Genomic DNA, 22,766 nt, shown 5'->3' with positions numbered 1-22,766 from the left:
AACAGAATGGGTTAAGGGGAGACACCCCAGGGATAACATATCAACATGAAACCTCCCCAGTTGATAACTAATATTAGGTCAAATATTGTTTTCATTACTAGTTTCCTGTAAATGTATGTTTAAATGAGCAAATGATGCATTAAGTTGTAAAATATGATATAATTTGCATACATTTCCAGAACGGAAATCAGAACATTGCATGAAGACAGAATGAAAATCCTTGTTTCATTTTGTCAAGATATTAGAGTCCAAGGTTTTTACAAAGGGCACTTTGGATATCTCTTTTTCATCACTCCATTAATCAGAATATGGTGGCAACAGCAATTGAAGAAAATCCTTTGCAAATTGCGCGGCAGACCGTGTTCTTGCTCAGGTTCTCCGCATCACCCACACTATAAAAGTAGGTAGCGAAATAACGAAACGCTATATATATAGTGGGACTGTGAGCGCACGGCTTCGATGTGTCGCATTTGCAACATACGGCTTAAGAAGCTGGCAAAGATAGGTCATTCCCTCAGCTGAAAATCTATATCTTTCATAAAGATGGTCATCATGGAATGCCAACGGGTTTTGCCGGTCTCTAAAAGTTCTGGCTCTTCTGAGCACACCTCTCACTATCCGCGCACCAAGCTCCACGGGGTCTTCCACGAACGGTGACGCCATTATCCTCTCAAGAATGAGTTAGTGGGCGGGGTTTTTATACCGGTTGATCTCTGATCTCAACTTAACCTGCTCCCGACCAGGTTAGCCGTTCAGCATGTGTTACCATGGCGATCTACTCCGGTAACAAGTGTAGTCGTAGTACAGAAAACCCTGGATTGAACCTGAAGTTACCTCGCTAACGCCAAATCTTGATTCGTAGTACAGGCCTTAAACTAATCCTAACCTCAACCGTCGTTGTGACGCCTAAACTCAACCGGGCCTCCCAGGCTGCAGCCGTAGAATGGATTTTTAGTTTGTAGTCTAGCTATAAAAAACAACGCTGAAAATGCGTTGGAATGCTGAAAGATGAAATTATTTTTCTTAAATTGCAGAAAATACAGAAATGAGAAAATACCCGCAAGCTGAAATGAATGTCAAAAATGTGAGTCACACAAAAGAGGCAGTGTGGAAACTGAACTGCATCATCTAACAACGCTAAGAGCTGAAATACAATGCGGGAGAAGCTGAAAGCTGAACTGTTAAACAGAAGAAGAAGTAGGCCTAGGCTAGCTAGTCATAAAACGAATATTATAGTCTTAACAGCTGAAATTATAGTTGGGATAGTAATAGCAGTAGCAGATGTGTGCATTGAGTGCGTTTACTCGGCTTTCTTAATAGGATTCAATGTGTTGATTGAATGAAACATACAGCAGTAGGGCCGATACAGGAAGACACGGCGACACTTTGTTGCTGAAGGATGATGGTGCAAGTTTTGTCCGTGGAGCATACAACGATTAATAAAAAGAATAATGTAGACGCGCTTATTGAGTAATCGCATAACTAATTACACATGTAAACGGAGTACCCAGCTAACACATGACGTTGCGGCAACGTTGCCAGTAAGTGCTCAGTTGGTAACCCGCGACGTTACCTTCTGGCAACGTCGTGGCAACGTCGTAGCTACGTTATAAAGGGAATGTTGCCAGTTGGTCCCATGGACAACGTTGCCACGACGTCGTACCTTGGTCGGCTGGTTACGTTATTTGTTGGTCCCCTGGACAACGTTTCCGCGACGTCGTACCTTGGTCGGCTGGTTACGTAATTTTTTGGTCCCCTGGACAACGTTGCCGCGACGTCGTACCTTGGTCGGCTGGTTACGTTCTTTTTTGGTCCCCTGGACAACGTTGCCGCGACGTCGTACCTTGGTCGGCTGGTTACGTTATTTTTTGGTCCCCTGGACAACGTTGCCGCGACGTCGTACCTTGGTCGGCTGGTTACGTTATTTGTTGGTCCCCTGGACAACGTTGCCGCGACGTCGTACCTTGGTCGGCTGGTTACGTTATTTTTTGGTCCCCTGGACAACGTTGCCGCGACGTTGTACCTTGGTCGGCTGGTTACGTTATTTTTAGACCCGTGGGCAACGTTGCCGCGACGTCGTACCTTGGTCGGCTGGTTACGTTATTTGTTGGTCCCCTGGACAACGTTGCCGCGACGTCGTACCTTGGTCGGCTGGTTACGTTATTTTTTGGTCCCCTGGACAACGTTGCCGCGACGTTGTACCTTGGTCGGCTGGTTACGTTATTTTTTGGTCCCATGGACAACGTTGCCGCGACGTTGTACATTGGTCGGCTAATTACCTTATTTTTAGACCCGTGGACAACGTTGCCGCGACGTCGTACCTTGGTCGGCTGGTTACGTTATTTTTTGGTCCCGTGGACAACGTTGCCGAGACGTTGTACCTTGGTCGGCTGGATACATTAATTTTGGTACCATGGGTTAAGTTGCGGCTAAGTCGCTCTTTGGTCGCAGACAACGGATCTCGAGTGCATATAGTGGTTTATCCAGAGATGGAGAGATCACACTGGACTGCTCTCAGTTCTGACACTTTTGCAATGTACCCATAGTCTACATGAATTTCAATCACACACAATATTAAATGTTGCACCCAGCACGTATAAATGTAGACAATGCATGTAATTCATGTGCAGCTCAGCCCCAGCATGTCATTGGTCATCAATTTTCTCATATGCAGAAACATAGCTTTAATAAATAAGACTGAATCTGGAATATAATTTAGTCTTTCATTCTTTACTATAAACATGTACAAAAGCAATCAATGTGTGATGTGTAACATGATTAAGCAAACATTCTTTGTATAGCACACCAAAGCTGTATGACACACAATGCAAATTTGTGCTCCAATAATTTTTGTGATACAAAATTGTTAAATGTGACCAAAAGGTAAGCGACTCTTAAGAGTTTCATTTCCAAAGACAAGTCATCACAGAATATTACAATTCTTCCTAAGCAAACCTGCCCCTCAGTCTGCCCCTGAGCAACAACTTTGCGCATGCCCATTTCAACGCATCGCTCAAATTGGGGTTTCAGAAGAGATTTTGCAGGGGTTCAACACCGTCTTGTACGCATTGGATTTCAACTGGAAATTAGCTACTTCAAAGGTGAGTTTCTTTACAGAAATATATAAACATATTTTAAGAAATTTGATGGGGCATACTTATACGTATATGTTTGAAATATAGGCCATTTAGCCTGTTTATGTGCTATCAGATTCACATTGTTTACGTTAGGATTTCGATATCTACAGTACAGTAGAGGTTAAACCCTCCAGAAAGTTATGTTGAAATACTGAAAATGCATAGGCCTACATGTTTTCAAAGTTTAGCTTCTCACAAATCACCCACAAAAGAATCAGTGAAAATAAACGTTCAGAACTGTTAAAAAACCTTGTCCCAAAATAGTTTATTTAGCCCGGAATTTTCAAAGACTGTGGAGCTAGCGTGGCTGATCACGTTTTAATCACAACAATGGCGTCTATAAAAGTATCATGTCACTAATTTTTCCAATTTGTACATGACATCTTTTTTTGGATAAGTTTATTCGTTTTAACCTTTTAGATGCGTGAGTTTTAAATATTTCCGACGCTTCCACCAGTTATTTTTCCAAAACGGCAGCTAGGTTGCTTTAATTAGCTTCCGTTACCTAGCAACCTAGCATAATACTCGTAGCAATGCTACTACCTGCTAGTGTTACTTGTTAGCCTACTAATTGTAAATTTTGAAGCCATACTATAGCGTTTGTCATATAGTTTTTGTCTATCGGAAAACAGTCGGTTGGAATGTTCAGAATCACACATGTGCGACGCTACGATGTGGGGCCCTGCTTTCGAACGATCACATATGTGCAATGCTACTCCTTTTATATCAATATGCTATAACTATGTACATAAACTACATTCCATTTTCATTTCTGTACAGATTATCCTGCCACCGTCACACGGCCTAGCACTGTGTCCCTGGGAAATGATGGTAAAGTAATGAATGACCGTTTAAAACAGTGACAATAATTGTATGAGCCATGGCAACCTAAAGGTTATGTTTTGAAGCAAAAGCATTACTTAAAACTTTTGCATCACCAGATTCCATACCCCTAGATGTCAACTCTGGTCTGGTGGAGGTGAACCAATTGGGGGCCCAGGAAAACAGCTGGCAGCCAGGCAAGTGCAAATATAAGACACTCAAAAAAATGTATGCTTTGTATACAACCATTCAAGGTAACATTTGTTATTTACATAAATGTTACAGCTAATCTAGAAGAACCACAGTGTATGCCAATCATGCTAACTCTTGTAAACTTGTTTTACTTGTCTTTAATGACAGACACATTACAGGTTATGCTCCGGAAGATGGAGACATTGGAGGAGAACCAGCGAGAGGCTCTCCTATTCAGGCGACTACAGGGCAGACACACTGAAGAGGTGCCAGTGATGGACCTACAGGTGGCCCAAACACAGGCTGAACTCCAAGACGCCTTAAGCGAGGAGCGCCTTAAGGTGCTGGAGTTGCGAAAGAGAGTGGTAAGTGTTTGGAGATGCCATGAACTATGGCTTACACGCAGCGTTCAACGTTCACATTGGTGCTGACAATAAGTTCATGACTTCTAATTCCAGACGCTGTGATGAAGTGGAAGACGGGACTGGGAGAGAAAGCTGTGGAGCTCCTCATAGAGGAGACACTCAAACACAACCCGGCAGCCCGTTCAAAACAAGCCAGGTGAATGAATCATGATTGCAGCTTCCATATCCAACCTTTCACATGGCTATGTGACACAAATCTAGAATCACATGTTTTTTTGATGATGTATGACTTGTATAGCGCCTTTTTACACGTGCAATTATGTTGATAGAACACTAACTTATTTTGTGCTTCATTGTCAGGGCCAACAGACAGGACCTGTAGCGGGGACTGGCAGAAGATTTTAATTCACTGTTTGGCACTTTGTTTGAAATAAAATGACAATGTTACATGGAAATGCTGCCTTGTTTATGATTAGCTGGAGTTAGGCTACACATCACACAAACCTCCTAAAGTTGGCTACCATGTAGCCTATTATACAAGAACAAGTAGCATTTTGGGCAAATGAGGTCTGCATATGAACCGCCCCAATATAAGCAGTAGAATTGAGAAATATAGGTTACTTAGTTAACGTTGCAGTTACGGACTGGCAACGTCACAAAATTATGTTGCTAGGAGGTCGCGGTTACGGACTGGCAACGTCAGAAAATAATGTTGCTAGGAGGTCGCGGTTACGGACTGGCAACGTCGGAAAATGACGTTGCTAGGAGGTCGCGGTTACGGACTGGCAACGTCGGAAAATGACGTTGCTAGGAGGTTGCGGTTACGGACTGGCAACGTCGGAAAATTACGTTGCTAGGAGGTCGCGGTTACGGACTGGCAACGTCGGAAAATGACGTTGCTAGGAGGTCGCGGTTACAGACTGGCAACGTCGGAAAAATAACGTTGCCACGACGTCGCGGTTACGGACTGGCAATGTCACAAGATTACGTTGCGGTTACGTTCTGGCGTCCCACAGATGCACGGTCCCGCAACGTCGCCAAAGACGTTGCGGCAACGTATGTTTGGTCATCGAGTGACGTTGCGGCAACGTAAGGGCAACGTAACTGTGTTAGCTGGGGTAATCGTATGGCATAAACCGACAATTGCTAGTAATCGGGTTTCTGATGGTCAAGTGAACGCACTCAGTGGCGTAGTAGAATAAAACAGTTCCATTATCAATAGTAGTAAAAGAGATATTAGCAGCACCTGCAGAGTCACCTCTTGTAAATTGTATTAGGTTGAAATACTATCAAACTTTGTCTTGTGACTCCACTAATCAGCTAACACCAATCACCTGCGTGAGACTGAGTGGTGCGTGTCTGTCGTTGCCACGGTGATGGTGCAGCTATGATTGCTAACGCGCTGAGGGCAGAGAATAACAGAAATGTAGCTAGAATCCACACCTCAAACAAGTTAACCTAGACGCAGAACTATACGTCCAATCCAAAAAATAAGGATATTTTCCGAGACCCAAGACTCTGCCGAAACCAGAGATGTCCTTTATATTTCTGTGCGGTCAGAAATACGACTCTACCGGCAGTTTCAAAATCTTGTTCTTTTTGCTTTCTCTGACGATTTTGTCACCAGATTAGTATCTATGGGGCTTGAGACAGACTTTGTCTCACTCTCGGGCTCCTCACGCAAAAAGTAAATAACTGTGGGTTTCCATACCCATGAGTCCGACCAGCACAAGCACGGCATCGTTTTGATCCAAAATGAAGCTTGAAAAGTTAATATTGTGGCCGTGAGGGCAAAAGTGCCATTTAAAGAAAAAACGGTTTCGGACTCTGCTGTCACTCTGAATTTGCGCAACATTCCAATGCCTCACTCTAGCTCTCTACATAGAAACCCATGTAAATCTCAGAAACGGTTTGAAAAACTCATGAAACATAATCAGTGATATAGAAAAAAGTTGAATAGATGAATGATGAATTAAAAAAAAAATGTTTAAGATTTTGTCAACATTTTAAAGTTTAAATGGTGGCTCCAGCTGAAAGATTGAGGAAGAAGAAGGATTTGGAAGTTGAAGAAGTTTTAAGAAGTTTGAGAGGATTTGAAAGAAAACTCCATTGGAAAACCATGTTAAAAATATTATGAATATTGATATATATTAATTCAAGCATAAGAGGTACAAAGCTGAAAAGTCATAGCACCCATGGCCTGAAACTGCTGAATTTTATGATAGCTGAACGGTTTTAATAGCTGAAGATTTGAAGGCGCTGAAAGGTGTCTTGGAAGAAATAGAAGAAGAAGAAGATGCTTGAATAAAGATTCAAAGAAAAACCAAAGTCGGAAGGAGAAATAGCGGACCAGACGCGAGCTTTTATTTTGAAAAGTAGAAGCATGAGACGGGAGGGCATGAGACGGGAGGGCATGAGACGGGAGGGCATGAGACGGGAGGGCATGAGACGGGAGGGCATGAGACGGGAGGGCATGAGACGGGAGGGCATGAGACGGGAGGGCATGAGACGGGAGGGCATGAGACGGGAGGCTGCAGCCATACCCTCTTGGTTGATGGGGGCTGCCGCGAGGCAACGGCCCCGGTGGATGTAGATGGTATTGCATTCTCAAATCTGGCTCATACTACTAGCTTTTTCATTGAATAATTTTTCTAAAATGATTTTTGCTAAATTTGAAACCAATCCCAAATGGGTAAACAAGCACCCCAATTATTTGCTTGTCAAGAAAAGTTGCCTGGAAACGTGCTCGCGGATACGAACAGGGGACGAGCACAAAAGGGAACATTATATAGCAAATCGCTGATTTAGCCTACCTGAGCTGAATGAGAACAAGGAGAAAGGGCTTGATAATCTACAGTTGCCTGCCTTTATTTTAGCAAGTTTTAACAATGGTTGCACACACATATGACGGTTGTTTGTAACGTTTATTTCCGTTATTTTAAAGCAAATTTAACCATTTTGTAATGATCGTTATTATGCTCATGGCATGACAAACGTAATTATAGCTTAATATAATTTGTTATAATATCGTGGCGATATTAAAAAGACTAAGATGAGGTACATGAGGAAGATGTGGTTATCATGTCTGATAACCACAATATGGTCGTTATATTGTTACAACTTTCGCTTGCCTGACTGCGCCACTCAGCACTTTTCATAGAAATGAATGGGGACGCCATCTTGGAAGACAAAAGTAGCTGTGTCTACTAATATATAAGTCTATGTTGTAGTGTGACAAATGACAATATAAGATGACTTGATAAAAAAAATACTAATGCATTTATTTCAGTTTTATACAGTTTTTTGTATTATTTTTGTTAAAATTTTGCCGTGAGGTTGGGGGGGGCCGGCAGGGTGGCCAAAAGGATCGATTCTCAATTTGAAATATCGATCCTACCTGGGATTTCTTTTAAACAAGTGATTTTAGAATATTTTTATAATAGTAGTAGGCCGTATAGTATAGACATGTAGCCTACTTAAATAAGAAAGTCAATGGGAACTGTTTTTCCTTCCGCTGTGTCTGTGCTTATCATGAGTTCATCAGCGGCAGCGCGCCGCGCTCTCTCACTCAGTGAAAGCACACTCAGTGCAGATTCGAGTGCATTGCTGCGGTCATGACTGAAAGAAAAAGTATAATCTGGAGGTATTTCACTCCAGTTAACAACGATGAAGCTTCATGTGACATTTGTCAAAAACAATACGCCATTGTGGCAATACCACAAACATGACAAGCATCTAAAAGTTAAACACCCTAAAGAGCACAACAAAGTACATCTGACGCGAGCAGAGGACGCAACACAGACACGTAATGCCTATTGCGGTTTATTTAATATTAATAACGATGGCTTTCAGAATGCATTATAAAATTACTAAAAAATATTTCAGAGAAGTATCGGTATCGACAATACTGGTCTTGAAAGTAGGCTACTTGGTATCAGATCGAAAAGAAAATGATTGGTATCGCCCATCCCTATCGCTAAGTTGGCAACACTGCTCTCCAGTTCCTTCCAGTGCGTGACTCGTCATTGATATACTGACAGTTAATTGGACAGGTACTCTCCGGGAAATGTTACGGGAAAGGGGAAGGACAAAGGGCATTAGGTTGTTTTCTCGTAGATCTGAAAAACCGCAGTTTACATGTAAAAACCACAAAATGGTTTGTGTGTTGAACAATTTTTTTTTTTCAGTTCGGTTGTGCACCCCTAGTGAACGCCTGTGTCCATTGTAAGTCTATGTAGGGTTCTCGTGTGTGTTCAGTATGGAAGGCCCAGTGGGAAATTAATAAGACGTCCCCGTGTGTCAACCACGCGTAATTACCGTATGGAAGGCCAAAACCCCAAATTTAACATTTGTTTACAGACGACATAAATTGACGTCGGTACACGGCCATTTTTAACGTCTGTACATGGACCATCTATGCTTCCATGCTATTGGTTGGCGTCAACATACCCACCCCTTTTTGACGTTGGGACCAACACACCCACCCCCTTTTTGACGCTGGGACCAACATAGCCACCCCCCTTTTGACGTAGTGTCTGCGCTAGGCTGTACGTAGTCCTACTGTGATCATGTGGGCTCTTACGTAGCTATCATTTAGTATTTGGGACAGTCCATTTGTGTGGGAGAAAGAAACTTGTTTGGTTTATCCTGTATCACACTCCAGTCCAGTAGGTGGCAGTAATGCACCTATACCTTGTTTTCTAACAGCCATAATGTCTATTTGTTGTCTATTTACTTGAAGTTTTAATATTAAGAGGGAAGTTCTGGGAGGATTATTTCTGTAAACTGTAGAGCACTAACCAAGATTTGGGATTTCATTCACTTCCCTTTAAAGTTCCAGGGCTTGCAAGGCCTTATGATTGATTATGATTTGACAAATGCTGCTGCCCTGTGCTTATCCTTTATTACCTGACCTGTGGTTTAATAGGGGTTATGCGGAAAACACTTCCGTATTCGGTAAAACAGACATCACTTCCGGATCTGTACGCTCTATGCTGACATGTTGCTGTTTTACACAAGATGCCTCCAGTTTCCAATTTTATATCTCGGTGAATTATGCGCCAAAAAGGTTGAGGATGGCAGCCTTTAGAAGAAAAAGTGATTCCCCATTGATCTGTCGACTCTAAATTTTGATTTGGGTCGGGATAGTCTTACGCACCAACACGCTTTCCGACGTGGAGGCAGAATCTGGGGACATTGGGGGGGACCCTTCTATCTCTGGGGCTGAGGTCGCCGAGGTGGTTGAAAAGTTCCGCGGTGGCAGGGCCCCTGGGGTGGATGAGGTCCGCCCGGAGTTCCTTAAGGCTCTGGATGTTGTAGGGCTGTCTTAGTTGACACGACACTGCAACATCGCGCGGACATCGGCTGCCAGACCGGGGTGGTGGTTCCCCTCTTTAAAAAGGGGGACCGGAGGGTGTGCTCCAACTTTAGGGGGATCACACTCCTCAGCCTCCCTGGGAAAGTCTATTCAGGGGTTCTGGAGAGGAGGGTCCGTCGGATTGTCGAACCTCGGATTCAGGAGGAGCAATGTGGTTTTTGTCCTGGCCGTGGAACTGTGGACCAGCTCTACACCCTCGGCAGGGTCCTGGAGGGTGCATGGGAGTTCGCCCAACCAGTCTACACATGTTTTGTGGACGACCGTGTCCCTCGGGGGCTCATGTGGGGGGTGCTCTGGGAGTACGGGATACCGGATTCCCTGATCGGGGCTGTCCGGTCCCTGTACGACCGGTGCCAGAGTTTGGTCCGCATTGCCGGCAGTAAGTCGAACCTGTTCCCGGTGAGGGTTGTACTCCACCAGGGCTGCCCTTTGTCACCGATTCTGTTCATAACTTATATGGACAGAATTTCTAGGTGCAGCCAGGGCGTTGAGGGGGTCCGGTTTGGTGACCTCAAGATCGGGTAGCTGCTTTTTGCGGATGATGTGGTCCTGATGGCTTCATCGGGCCGTGACCTTCAGCTCTCACTGGAGAGGTTCGCAACCGAATGCGAAGCGGCTGGGATGGGAATCAGCACCTCCAAATCTGAGGCCATGGTTATCGACCGGAAAAGGGTGGAGTGCAATCTCCGGGTCGGGGAGGAGATCTTGACCCAAGCGGAGGAGTTCAAGTATCTCGGGGTCTTGTTCACGAGTGAGGGAAGAATGGAGCGTGAGATAGACAGGCGGATCGGTGCGGCGTCCGCAGTGATGCGGGCTCTGCATCGGTCCGTCGTGGTGAAGAAGGAGCTGAGTCGAAAGGCGAAGCTCTCTATTTACCAGTCGATCTACGTTCCTACCCTCACCTATGGTCACGCACTGTGGGTAGGGACCGAAAGAACGAGATCGCGAATACAAGCGGCCGAAATTAGTTTTCTCCGCAGGGTGTCCGGGCTCTCCCTTAGAGATAGGGTGAGAAGCTCGGCCATCCGGGAGGGGCTCAGAGTAGTACCGCTGCTCCTCCGCGTCGAGAGGGGCCAGTTGAGGTGGCTCGGGCATCTGATAAGGATGCCTCCTGAACGCCTCCCTGGTGAGGATAGCCTACTATTATTAGTAGGCTATCCGTTTGTCCCTGTCTTAATGCGATGTTGTGCAAACCAAAACAACGTTTACAAATGTGAATTGATCACTCTGTACTTAAGGCCTTTTGCAGGCATCTGTGGGAGTGGGAGCACTCGATGGTCTCCTGATGGATCCTGATTGGTGTTGCCGCCGCAGCCGCAACGCATTGATTAAAGGGTCACAGACCCTACAGCGCAGATGAAATGATTCAGACTACAGCGTTTATATGTTAAACAACATGAAATTTATAGTCTTTGGTGTTTTAAAATTACACCAAATTTATTTCGGATTATTCCAACGGCAGAATACGAGGTGCAGGGAACTTACATGTGCGTAAACGCGCGTAAACGCTATTTCGAGGTGGATAAACGCAATTTCCGAATTTCGGGAGGTGCGTAAACGGCGTTTACGTAGGCTACGTTTAGCCCCCACTACATCCCTGGTTCTGGACCATAAACAGCCTCAACAATAAAGAGGACGAGCTAGTCATATTGTTCATCTTACATCTTTAGTTTTTCCTAGAGTGTATTATGGGACATAGGTATTGCGATGTTGATACATGTCTGTTCTATTTAGACATATCTGGTCAGCTTCCCAGACAAACACCCTCAGATATGTTCTCGAGAATAACAAATAATCTAACAAACAAAAAAGACAATTATGTAAAATTATTTACATGGATCTACCTACACTCTCTCTCTCACACACACACACACAAACAAACAAAGAGTGCCCCTTCTGGACCTGGGGCCTGTACTACGAATCAAGATTTGGCGTTAGCGAGGTAACTTCAGGTTAAACCCAGGGTTTTCTGTACTACGACGGAGGATCACTTGTTACCGGGGTAGATCGCCATGGTAACACATGCTGAACGGCTAACCTGGTCGGGAGCAGGTTAAGTTGGAGATCAGAGATCAACCGCTATAAAAGCCCCGCCCACTAACTCATTCTTGAGGATAATGCCGTCACCGTTCATATAAGATCCTGTGGAGCTCGGTGCGCGGATAGTGAGAGGTACGCTCAGAAGAGCCAGAACATTTAGAGGCCGACAAAACCCTTTCGCATTCCCTCTTGAGTATCTTTATGAAAGATATAGATTCTCAGCAGAGGGAATTACGTATCTTTGCCAGATTCTTGAGCCGTATGTTGCCAATGCGACACATCGAAGCCGTGCGCTCACAGTCCCACAGACTATATACCGTTTCGTTATTTCGCTACCTACTTTTAGTGTGGGTGATGCGGAGAACCTGAGGAAGAACACGGTCTGCCGCGCAATTTGCAAAGGACTTTCTTCAATGGCTGTTGCCACCATATTCTGATTAATGGCGTGATGAAAAAGAGATATCCAAAGTGCCCTTTGTAAAAACTTTGGACTCTAATATGTTGACAAAATGAAACAAGGATTTTCATTCTGTATTCATGCAATGTTCTTATTTCCGTTCTGGAAATGTATGCACATTATATCATATTTTACAACTTAATGCATCATTTGCTCATTTAAACATACATTTACAGGAAACTAGTAATGAAAACAATATTTGACCTAATATTAGTTATCAACTGGGGAGGTTTCATGTTGATATGTTATCCCTATTCACTGGGGTGTCTCCCCTTAACCCATTCTGTTGTCCTTGGGTTGCTTTGTGCCTTTTTCTAATAATTTCCATATCAGAAATGTGTGTTTCTTTCAACCAAAACATTTCAAACCAAAAAGAACAATGTGTATGGTACCATACCATGCTCTTCACAAGTTAAATAAATGATCATTTCACTACTTTCATTGAATTTGGATGTTTCATTCACTTTTATAGCATTTTTCAAAAAGAATAAATAGGACATTGAAAGAAATTTTGAAAACCCCCACAAGACTCAAAATGCACAACAAAAAAGCCACAAAAAGGTATAAAAAGACCAAAACGTCGAAAAAAGTATAACAAATACATCCTTATGTGTTCTCCCTTCCCTAGGAACACAGAAAAGCCAGCCTTGTTTTTTAAATTAAAAGCCTCTTGTACTCTATATCAAGCCTCTTGTACTCTATATCAAGCCTCTTATACTCTATATCGAGCCTCTTATACTCTATATCGAGCCTCTTATACTCTATATCGAGCTCCAGGGTTATATTATACAGGGCCCTCACATTGTCTGCTCCAACCTGAAACAAATAAAGAACATTGTCCCTTTGCAAGGCACACTTGGAGAAAGTTGAAGGTGTCCGTTTGACTACAGTGTTTCAAGGTTCATTGCTTATAATTTGTGTCTTTGTCTTGGCCTTGAAGTGGAGGCCCTAGGCTCAGGGGGAGGAAGACGTTCCTCTTCCTGCTGAGTTTAACACCATAGCAATTTAATCAATTGAGTCATATTTGAAATGAGCACTGTAAGGACTTGTGTCTCATGTTCAGACCACCACCACTAGCAAGTCATTACAGACACTTCAATCACAGCCACACGTTCACACACTCACCATCTGTGTTGCAAGTGGTAAATAAAACTCAAAAGTGTACCCCCAAAATGCTCTCTGAGCAGGCAGACACAGTTTCCTGATCATCTAGTGTAACGGATCCCCGTATGTATCGTGGCATTAAACTTACTGCTGGTTGAATTTACTCCTTTATTTTCTTCCTTTGCATAGAAAAACATTCAGTGAACTAGTAAACCATCACCACCGTAAGAGCTGTAGCCTCATACGGGTCCATTAAACCATTAAACTTTAGAAATGTATGCATGTGCATCCGTTCGTAACTAAATTTGTAATCGTACTGACAAGTTCACATTAACACACACCAAATCTGCGATACTTTTTACATTGTCAAAATAAAAGTCCTAATTATATGTAAGAGAGAAGGTGACATAAAACATAAATACATTCTTCAAATACATTGTTATTTAGGCACACATAAAATATCAATAAGACAAATGCAAAGCAGGCAATCAACCCAAAATAATAATCTTTCTATGGGGTTATTTACACTCCCACCAAATTAGTGTTTTACAAAATGGAAACATTAAATCACAGAATTTCCACTTACAAGAATAACCATTCAAACGTATAGGCTATACCACACAGATAACCTTATCACATTTCACAACTGCATAGTGCTTAAACAGCTTCTAGCAATAAAACTAATTTCTGGACAGGGCGCTCCAAAGCGGGCCTGCTGGTACGCTCTCCTTTGTGGTTCAGTTCCTTCTCTCCAAATAAGATTTTGGCCCGTCTCACAAGTCCATCTTTGCCTTGGATGACTTCTGAGACTGTCCCAAGTCTCCATTTGCTTCGTGGTAAAGTGTCCTCAGCGTCCATTACTATATCACCGACCTGCAAGTTCCTTTTAGTGCTATGCCAGCATTGTCTTGTTGTGATGTTGTGGAGGTACTCTTTTTTCCATCTACTCCAAAACTGTTCTGTCAAGTACTGCACCTGACGCCACCTCTTTCGTCCATAAAGATCTTCTCTTTCAAATTTGCCAGGTGGAGGCAAGGCTGTGGTGGATTTCATTGTGATCAAGTGGTTAGGAGTAAGTGGCTCTAAACTGTTGGGGGCTGTTCAGAGCATCAGATGTGAGTGGACGACTGTTCACAATAGCCATGGACTCATAAAAGAAGGTGCGCAATGACGCATCATTTAGCCTACCAGGGGAGAGTAGTAGAGTAGCGTTGAGAACACTTCTCACAGTTCTTATTTGACGTTCCCATACACCCCCTGCATGGCTGGCATGAGGTGCATTCATTACAAAGTCACACTGCTTGTCTGTGAGAAATTTATTCAGTCTATTCATGTCCAACTCTTGCAATGCATCATTCAATTCATTTTTTGCACCCATGAAGTTAGTGCCTTGGTCACATTTAATTTGTCGCACAGCACCTCTTAAAGCAATAAAGCATCTCAGTCCATTTATGAATGTGTCTGTGGACAAGTCCTCTAACATTTCGATATGAATGGCTCTACAGCAGAAACAGGTGAAGAGCAACCCATACCTTTTTTCTTGTTTTCTTCCTTGCTTTGTCCAAAATGGCCCAAAACAGTCCATCCCACAGTATGTGAATGGTGGAGTGGGTTCTGTTCGTTCAACAGGAAGGTCACTCATCCTTTGGCTTTCAACCGGCCTTCTCAGCTTTCGACATGTCACACAGTGACGGATGTAGGTTGCAACTGCTCTGCTCAGTCCACAGATCCAATAACCATTGGACCTAATTTCATTGATGGTGAAGCCTTTGCCCTGATGTTTCACTCTTTCATGATGGTGGGCGATGATCAGATTCGTCACGTGATGTCCCTGAGGGATGACTGTAGGGTGCTTGAATGTGTTGGGGAAAGATGAGCGGCTGAGCCTACCTCCCACCTTGAGCACACCCTCTGCATCCAGGAAAGCATCAAGGTGATACAACTTGTTGTGTATTGGTAGCTGATGTCCTTTGCTGAGTAGCTTTATCTCTTCTCCATATGTTTGGCTTTGTATGTTCTTGATGATGAGTTGCTCTGCACTTTGTCTTTCACTAACTGTTGAGAGGTCATATGATTTGACCTTTCTAGCACACCGTAAGAGACGCGCCACTGCTTTAATGGCCCGAGACCAGCATGAAAAACGTATTCAGTCTGTCCACAAGGTCAACTTGTTCTGAGGTCTTTATCTGGAATGTCTGGGCCTTCCTAACTTCTGGGTCACTGACAGGTAGCTCTGAAGGCACCTCTGTATCTCCATTTTCCACAGAAAGCTAGGGCCAGTGAACCAATCAGAGGAAAGCAACTCATCTACTGTTTTCCCTCTTGAAGCATAGTCTGCTGGGTTTTCATCAGTTCGTACATAGAACCATTGCTTGGGGTCTGAGGCATGACGGATCTTCTGCACCCTATTTGCTACAAAGGTGTGAAAGCGGCGAGAGTCATTATTAATGTAGCCTAAGACAACCTTCGAATCTGTCCAAAAGAACTCTTCTACATTACAGTAGCCTAATTCTTCTTTGAGCATATTGCTCACTGCGACTGAGACAACTGCTGCTGTAAGTTCTAACCTGGGTATAGTTGTGACCTTAAGTGGCGAGACGCACGCTTTTCCCATGAGAAGAACACAGTGAATGTCTCCTCTTTCATTCTTCAGTCTCAGGTATGTGCATTGGCCATAGCCCGTGGTGCTGGCATCTGAGAAGTGATGTAATTCTGTTTTGATCACCTTTCCATAGCCAGCTGGCTGATAGCAACGAGCTATGTGTATCCTTTCCATCTTAACAAGGTCCTCTTGCCATTTCTCCCACCGTGACTTCAATCGCTCTGGAATTGGGTCATCCCATCCTGTTCCTTGATGGCACATGTCCTGGAGAATTTTCTTTCCATTGAGGAGGTATGGAGTTACGAAGCCCAGTGGGTCGTATATGGAGGCAACAGATGACAGGATGCCACGCCGTGTTGCAGGCTGGTTATTTGGTGAGACTTTGAATGTGAAACGGTCACTCTCGATGTTCCAGTATATTCCCAATGCTCTCTCTAAGGCTGTGTCATTGAATCTAAGATCCTTTGCTTTGATGTCTGTGGCGTGTTCTGTTGAAGGGATGCTCTGGAGAACAGCACAGTTGTTCGACACAAATTTGTGAAGGCGTAAACCTCCCTTTGCGCACAGCTCACGTGCTTCCTTTGCTATTTGAATGGCCTTTTCAACAGACTCCACACTAATGATGCCATCGTCTACATAAAAGTCTCTGGCAATGAACTGTGAGCCTAATGGGTGTGTGTGACTGTGTTCTTTGGCAAGCTGCTTTAATCCATAATTTGCACACCCTGGTGAAGATACGGCTCCAAAGAGATGGACATTCATCCTGAATTCATGGGGAGGTGTGCTTAGGTCGTCGTTCTTCCACCATAAGAAGCGTAGGTAGTCACGGTCATTCTCTGAGACATGGAACTGATGGAACATCTTTTCTATGTCACACATCAGAGCAGTGTGGTGCTGCCGGAAACGAATGAGAATACCTGTCAGACTGTTTAGCATGTCTGGGCCTGGGAGAAGGTGTTCATTTAGGCTGCTTCCCTTGTACTTTGCCGAGCAGTCGAAAACTACTCTCAACTTTTCAGGCTTTTTTGGGTGATAAACACCATGGTGAGGTATGTACCATTTTTCTCCAAAGGTGTCCTCAGCACCTACCTCCTCTGCGTCACCCCTTTCAATGATGTCCTTCATGTAGTTAAAGTAGTCATTCTTGTAACTTTCATTTGCGATGAACTTCCTTTTCAGGTGAGTGAGCCTCACAGCAGCAAGCTGCTTGTTATCAGGTAAGCATGGCCTCTCTCTGAAGGGGAGGGGCATTTCGTAATGTCCATGTTTGTTTGTCTTTATGGTTTCCTTTAGTTTGTCAAGGAAAGTCAAATCTTCTTGAGAGACTGTTTTGTCATCTCCTTGAGTGTCTCTGAAATCAGTTTCCAGAATTCTGATTGCGTCCACTGGAGTCACTGCAGGCAACTCCTTTACGATTACTCTGTGACAGTGACTGTTTGACATTTGCGAATCAGAGTGAGGTGCTGAACAGCCAACAATACTCCACCCTAAGTCTGTAAGAATGGCAAAGGGTTCGTCATCCTTTCCTGTTATGACCCGTCTGGGTACGAGAGTTCTTGGACAACTTGTGAGATGGTGCCATCCTTTTGCTGTTTCGTGCGTTGGTATATGTTGTTTGTTCACAGGTATGCAGTCTTTGGTGTATGCAGGAGGCAGTTTGATGTGCACAGAGGAATTGAATCCTCTTACACGTAGACCAGATGTCCGTTCACTTTTAAAAACCATATTTTCACCCATCATGGTAGTGAGTTTCAGTCTAACTGGGCAAGTAGTCAGCTGCAGTTCATTACTTACATCTTGCTCAATGAATGTTGTGTCACTTTGTGTATACAGCAGGGCATACACAAGTTTTTCTTTGGATGGATTCTTGTCGTTCGATACCCACACAGGCACTATCATGGAGGTGTTTTCTGACTGACCTTGGCTGGTGACATTGAGGGACAGAGCAGGTGTTGGTTCCGTTTCACTGCGTTGCGCTGGATTTTCCCTCCTTGCCCATTCCTTGTCTTCACCTTTTCTGTAGCTGTCATCGTGAAGGCATGTGGGATGTCGTCCTTTGCATGAGTCACATGTGTGTCGATGCCGGCACTCCTTTGCGCTGTGACCGGGTTTTAGACATCCATAACACAGTCTGTTGTCTTTGACGTACGTCCTCCTGTATTCCAGTTTTCTTTTCATGAAGTCTGGACATTTGCAAAGCTGGTGACTGATATCCTGACATAACATGCAAGGGGCCTTGACCTTTTCCTTTATTGATGGCTGTTTATTGATTTCCACCACTGTTTGTGTGTTGAAGGCACTGGCTTTGGGTCTTTTGCCTACCCTTGTGCTCCACTTGTCTTGACAGGATTCAGCTGAATGGAGAGCGAGGAAAGAAGTGACTGGATTGCAGGCGGTTTCGGCCTCCATGGACATGAACTTGGCAAAGTCCTTGAAGCTAGGGAAATCCTTTCCCTCCGTGATACGCAATGTCACTTGCCGGTTCCATCGTGAGGCTATCCACTCTGGTAGTTTCCGAATCAACTTCTGATTTTCCTCACAGTCATTTAGGATGTTTAGGCCTTTTACATGGGGCATGGCCTGTAGACAGGCATTTAAGAAATCTGAGAAATCTCTCAGTCCTTCAGCATCTTTCGACTGTATTTTTGACCAGTTCGATAACTTTTCTCTAAATGCCCTTTGTATGATAAACGGCTGGCCATACCTCTGATTGAGCTTGTTCCAAGCATCACTGTAAGCTTCGCTGTCACTACGATAGAATGTCCCTTTTAGGCATTTATGAGCTGAGCCACCTACATATCTCTTGAGGTAGTGCAGCTTATCGGTAGTAGGAATGTTCTTTCTATCTATAAGTGACATAAATGAAGCCTTCCACTCAACAAAGTCAATTGGATTGCCATTAAACACTGTGGGCTCTGGCATAGGAAGTCTGTTAATAGCAATGCTGTCCTGAACAGCTTGTGCGAGGCAGGATACATCAATGGGAAGAGATGGAGTGACAGCTGTGCGAGGGTGCGTTGTGACAGGGAGAATGGAGCTGAGTGGTATAGAGTCATGACATGGCTTAAAAGACTGACCATCAGATTCCTCTTTAACCCTTGTGTTATCTTCGGGTCATTCTGACCCATCAGTCATTGTGACCCACCGTCGTATTGCGACAAATTTACCTCATACAAAAACAAAGTGAAGCATTTTCTTTTAACTGTCGGGCTGTCTCAGACCCCCCACATTGGAATGGTTAAAAGAAAATTATTTTTATTTGTTTTTGTATTGGGTAAAATTGGGTAAACACAACAATGGTTCGTTATGAACCTTTGGGTCATGTGACCCAAAGGCAGCACGAGGGTTAACTTCTCTATTGTATGCTTCAAGTCTGGCTTGGGCAGCCTTTAAGTCCTTTTCAGCTTGCAATCGTTCTAACTCGGTCTTATGTTTTTCTAATTCCCACTTGTGTTCTTCTTCTTTCCTCCTGTGTTCTTCCTCTAAAGCTCAGATTTTTTTCCATCTGTCTCTTTTCCTCTGCTAACATCATATATTCAGCCTCCTTAGCAGCTAACTCTGCCGCTGCTTCTGCTCGCTTGGTTGCAACACTTGAGTGCATGGAACGATGACTGCCAGTCAGTACTGAAGCAGAGGAGCCATAAATTGACCGGGCATAGTCAGGCTCAAGTAGATCACGCAAGCGCCGTCCTTCATGTTCTGCATCATACTCTCCATTTACGCCAGTCAGTCTCTCGTTCAGGATTTTGATAATGTCACTCGTTACTGCTGCACAAGCATCAACTTTACGCCTTAGCTCAGTATCGGGCGTGCGGTGGTCTCTCAATTCATCATACATTTTCATGATATCCATTTTCCTTATTTCTAAATTGTCTGCAAGGGATGCCAGTCGTCTTTCTGCTAGCTCAGATTTTAGTTCTTGACGTGTTTGACGAGCATGGGCTTTCCACTGTTCATAAAGGCTAACAAGTCTCTTTACCCGTTTGCTCTTTTCTTCTTCACGGTATGCTAGCATCTTTTCAGTTGGAACTCGCGCCCTTTCAGGACGTCTAGCGTTAGCTAAATCTGTATCATCATCTTCATCGCTTAACAGTTCAGCAAGAGTTTTCTGTTTTTTTTTTGTAAAGACTCTTTTAGTTCTTGTCTGACAGCACCTTGTTCTGTTTCCTTTTCTAGCATTTATTTGTATTCCTGAATTACCTTTCGAAGGATTTTGATCTGCTGCTCTTTATCCTTGCCGCGCAAAGTAGCATCGATTTCCTCCATTTTCGTTAGCCTTTATCCGTCTTCTTGCTATCTGTACTACCACGCCGTCTTCAATTCACCGCTGCTCTAATCCTTTTCGTCCGTAAAAGTGTTCCTTGCCTTCCGTAGAGGTTATCCTTTTCGTCCGTTGTAATCTTCGATGCAGCAGGTTTGGTGGAGAGGTGTAGCTCTTACTGTAACGGATCCCCGTATGTATCGTGGCATTAAACTTACTGCTGGTTGAATTTACTCCTTTATTTTCTTCCTTTGCATAGAAAAACATTCAGTGAACTAGTAAACCATCACCACCGTAAGAGCTGTAGCCTCATACGGGTCCATTAAACCATTAAACTTTAGAAATGTATGCATGTGCATCCGTTCGTAACTAAATTTGTAATCTACTTACAAGTTCACATTAACACACACCAAATCTGCGATACCTTTTACATTGTCAAAATAAAAGTCCTAATTATATGTAAGAGAGAAGGTGACATAAAACATCAATAAATTCTTCAAATACATTGTTATTTAGGCACACATAAAATATCAATAAGACAAATGCAAAGCAGGCAATCAACCCCAAATAATAATCTTTCTATGGGGTTATTTACATCTAGGACCTCCAGTTGAGAAAGTAAATGGCATATTTGATCAATATTCTGCAACCACATATGGTATACATACTGGTGTATGACTATTAGTTTCACTGTTACCTCTGTATGGCACAGTGGGACGACAGTGGGTGGTGGCAGCAACACCACTGTATTTCCTGTCACTGCAGAGAACAGTAATACATTTCACTCCTACAATATTCATAAATAATTGTTGAATGAACATGGTCACATAGATTACTTGAAACATACATATGCTTGGGTTTCCGAGCTGCTGCCACCAGGGTCTGAAGAAATGCCCCCTTCCACACCTTTCATCATGGGGCGACCCTGATAGCTGGAGAGGGCAAGCTCCTCAGCAGGAGTGAAGTCCTGTGGAGAAGGGCCCACCCAGTTTTCTTTGCCTTATTTTGCAAGCAATTTCATTGTTCTATAGGTCCTTTGTAGCTATACCAATATCCTACAAAAGGGATTGACTCAAGCAATTCAGCCTTGTACCTGTTGGCCTTAAAATTTGTGCAAGTATTGCCTACTGCTACTTATTTTGAATTATGGTTTTATATTTATTTTTTATTTGCTCCCACGATCGTTTGCCACTGCCAGGGTTGCAAGTAAAATAATACAGCAACAAAAGTTTAACGTTATGGAATGCACACGTGTAATTATGGTCACATCTTGTGCTTGGGGCACAATATATCAGTAAGTCATGTAGCTTACGCATTTACAGCGTCTGCTATTTTCTGCCAGCTTGGCAGGAGCGACTTTGTTGATTTTGGTCTGTATTATATGTCTGTATTCCTGATATGTTTGTATTACAATATTTCACGCAGGAGGAGTAGACAAAGTTTGGAAGATTATTGTCGGCTCCTCCTGCGTGAAATATGCGGCTCTTGTTTTGTCCATGTTTGTGATTGGACATACGGTGCAAACACCACGCCTTTATGTGAACGTGCACGTCTCTAGATTGGAAAGATCTGGGTTGAGTTAGAGAGTTGATAACCGCAGTCGTGATACCACTTATCGTGATTGCGATTGTTACGCTTCGCGTAGCCGGGTAACTGAAAGTGATCCAGAGCATGTTGATCTTGATTCGTAGTACAGGCCCCTGGTTTGTCAGTGCTGTTTTCATTCAGCACCACAATCTGTTTGATATAGTAAGCTAGTGATATTGTTCACTGTTTGTAGTGATACTGCTCAATGTACATTGTACATATTCTTGATATTTGTTTTTCTTTATGTATTATGAGACGTGTGTGTGATGAAATGACAATTCATATCATGTATTTCTGTCACTTGCACTAAAAACATCCCTGTCTCATGTTAAGGTCCCGAACCCCCTCACTTAATCATGACACATCGCACTCGCACATTATCCAAGCACCCATTCCAATAACATGGGATTATCAATAAGACATCTTTAGTGTCCATAAGACTAGATGAGCCGTTCTGAGTGGCAAACTGCTGCTCTGAGTGATGCAGTGTGTGAGTTTTAAAATAGTAGTTTTTGACAATCATGTGCCACCCCAAATAAAAGACTGGCCAGAGCTGGCCCCCCCAGAAATAATGTCCTGGCTACGCCCCTGGATACAATGCCAGTATCAAAAATATCGATATTTTGGGATCGATCCGCCCATCCCTACTTAACGACTTTCTCGCTATATCTGGCGACTTTCCAAACCCTCCTGTCGACTTTATTGTCAAAAGCGACTACCGACAAATCTAGCAACTTTTTCCGGTGTTGTTGGAGACTTGCTGGTGTTTTAGAGACTGACGTGAAAGCACGGATCGTTTTGCAGTAGGCTACTGTTCTCAAC

General features: G+C 43.6%; 2 long non-coding RNA genes across 2 annotated transcripts; both read left to right on the top strand.

The window, feature by feature from the left end:
* The first annotated feature begins 3,054 nt into the window (after positions 1 to 3,054).
* On the top strand, positions 3,055 to 4,159 carry LOC134007939 (uncharacterized). Its single transcript, XR_009928088.1, has 3 exons — positions 3,055 to 3,101; positions 3,918 to 3,968; positions 4,079 to 4,159. It is a non-coding gene; the product is annotated as an uncharacterized LOC134007939 (long non-coding RNA).
* A 161-nt stretch (positions 4,160 to 4,320) lies between these two features.
* LOC134007938 (uncharacterized) lies at positions 4,321 to 4,971 on the top strand. Its single transcript, XR_009928087.1, has 3 exons — positions 4,321 to 4,516; positions 4,610 to 4,712; positions 4,877 to 4,971. It is a non-coding gene; the product is annotated as an uncharacterized LOC134007938 (long non-coding RNA).
* The last annotated feature ends 17,795 nt before the right edge of the window (positions 4,972 to 22,766 follow it).

The sequence above is a fragment of the Osmerus eperlanus genome, chromosome 21, assembly GCF_963692335.1.
Source record: "Osmerus eperlanus chromosome 21, fOsmEpe2.1, whole genome shotgun sequence".
NCBI lineage: Eukaryota > Metazoa > Chordata > Actinopteri > Osmeriformes > Osmeridae > Osmerus > Osmerus eperlanus.
Note: the sequence above shows the minus strand (reverse complement) of the source record. Positions and strands in the feature narration are given on the sequence as shown.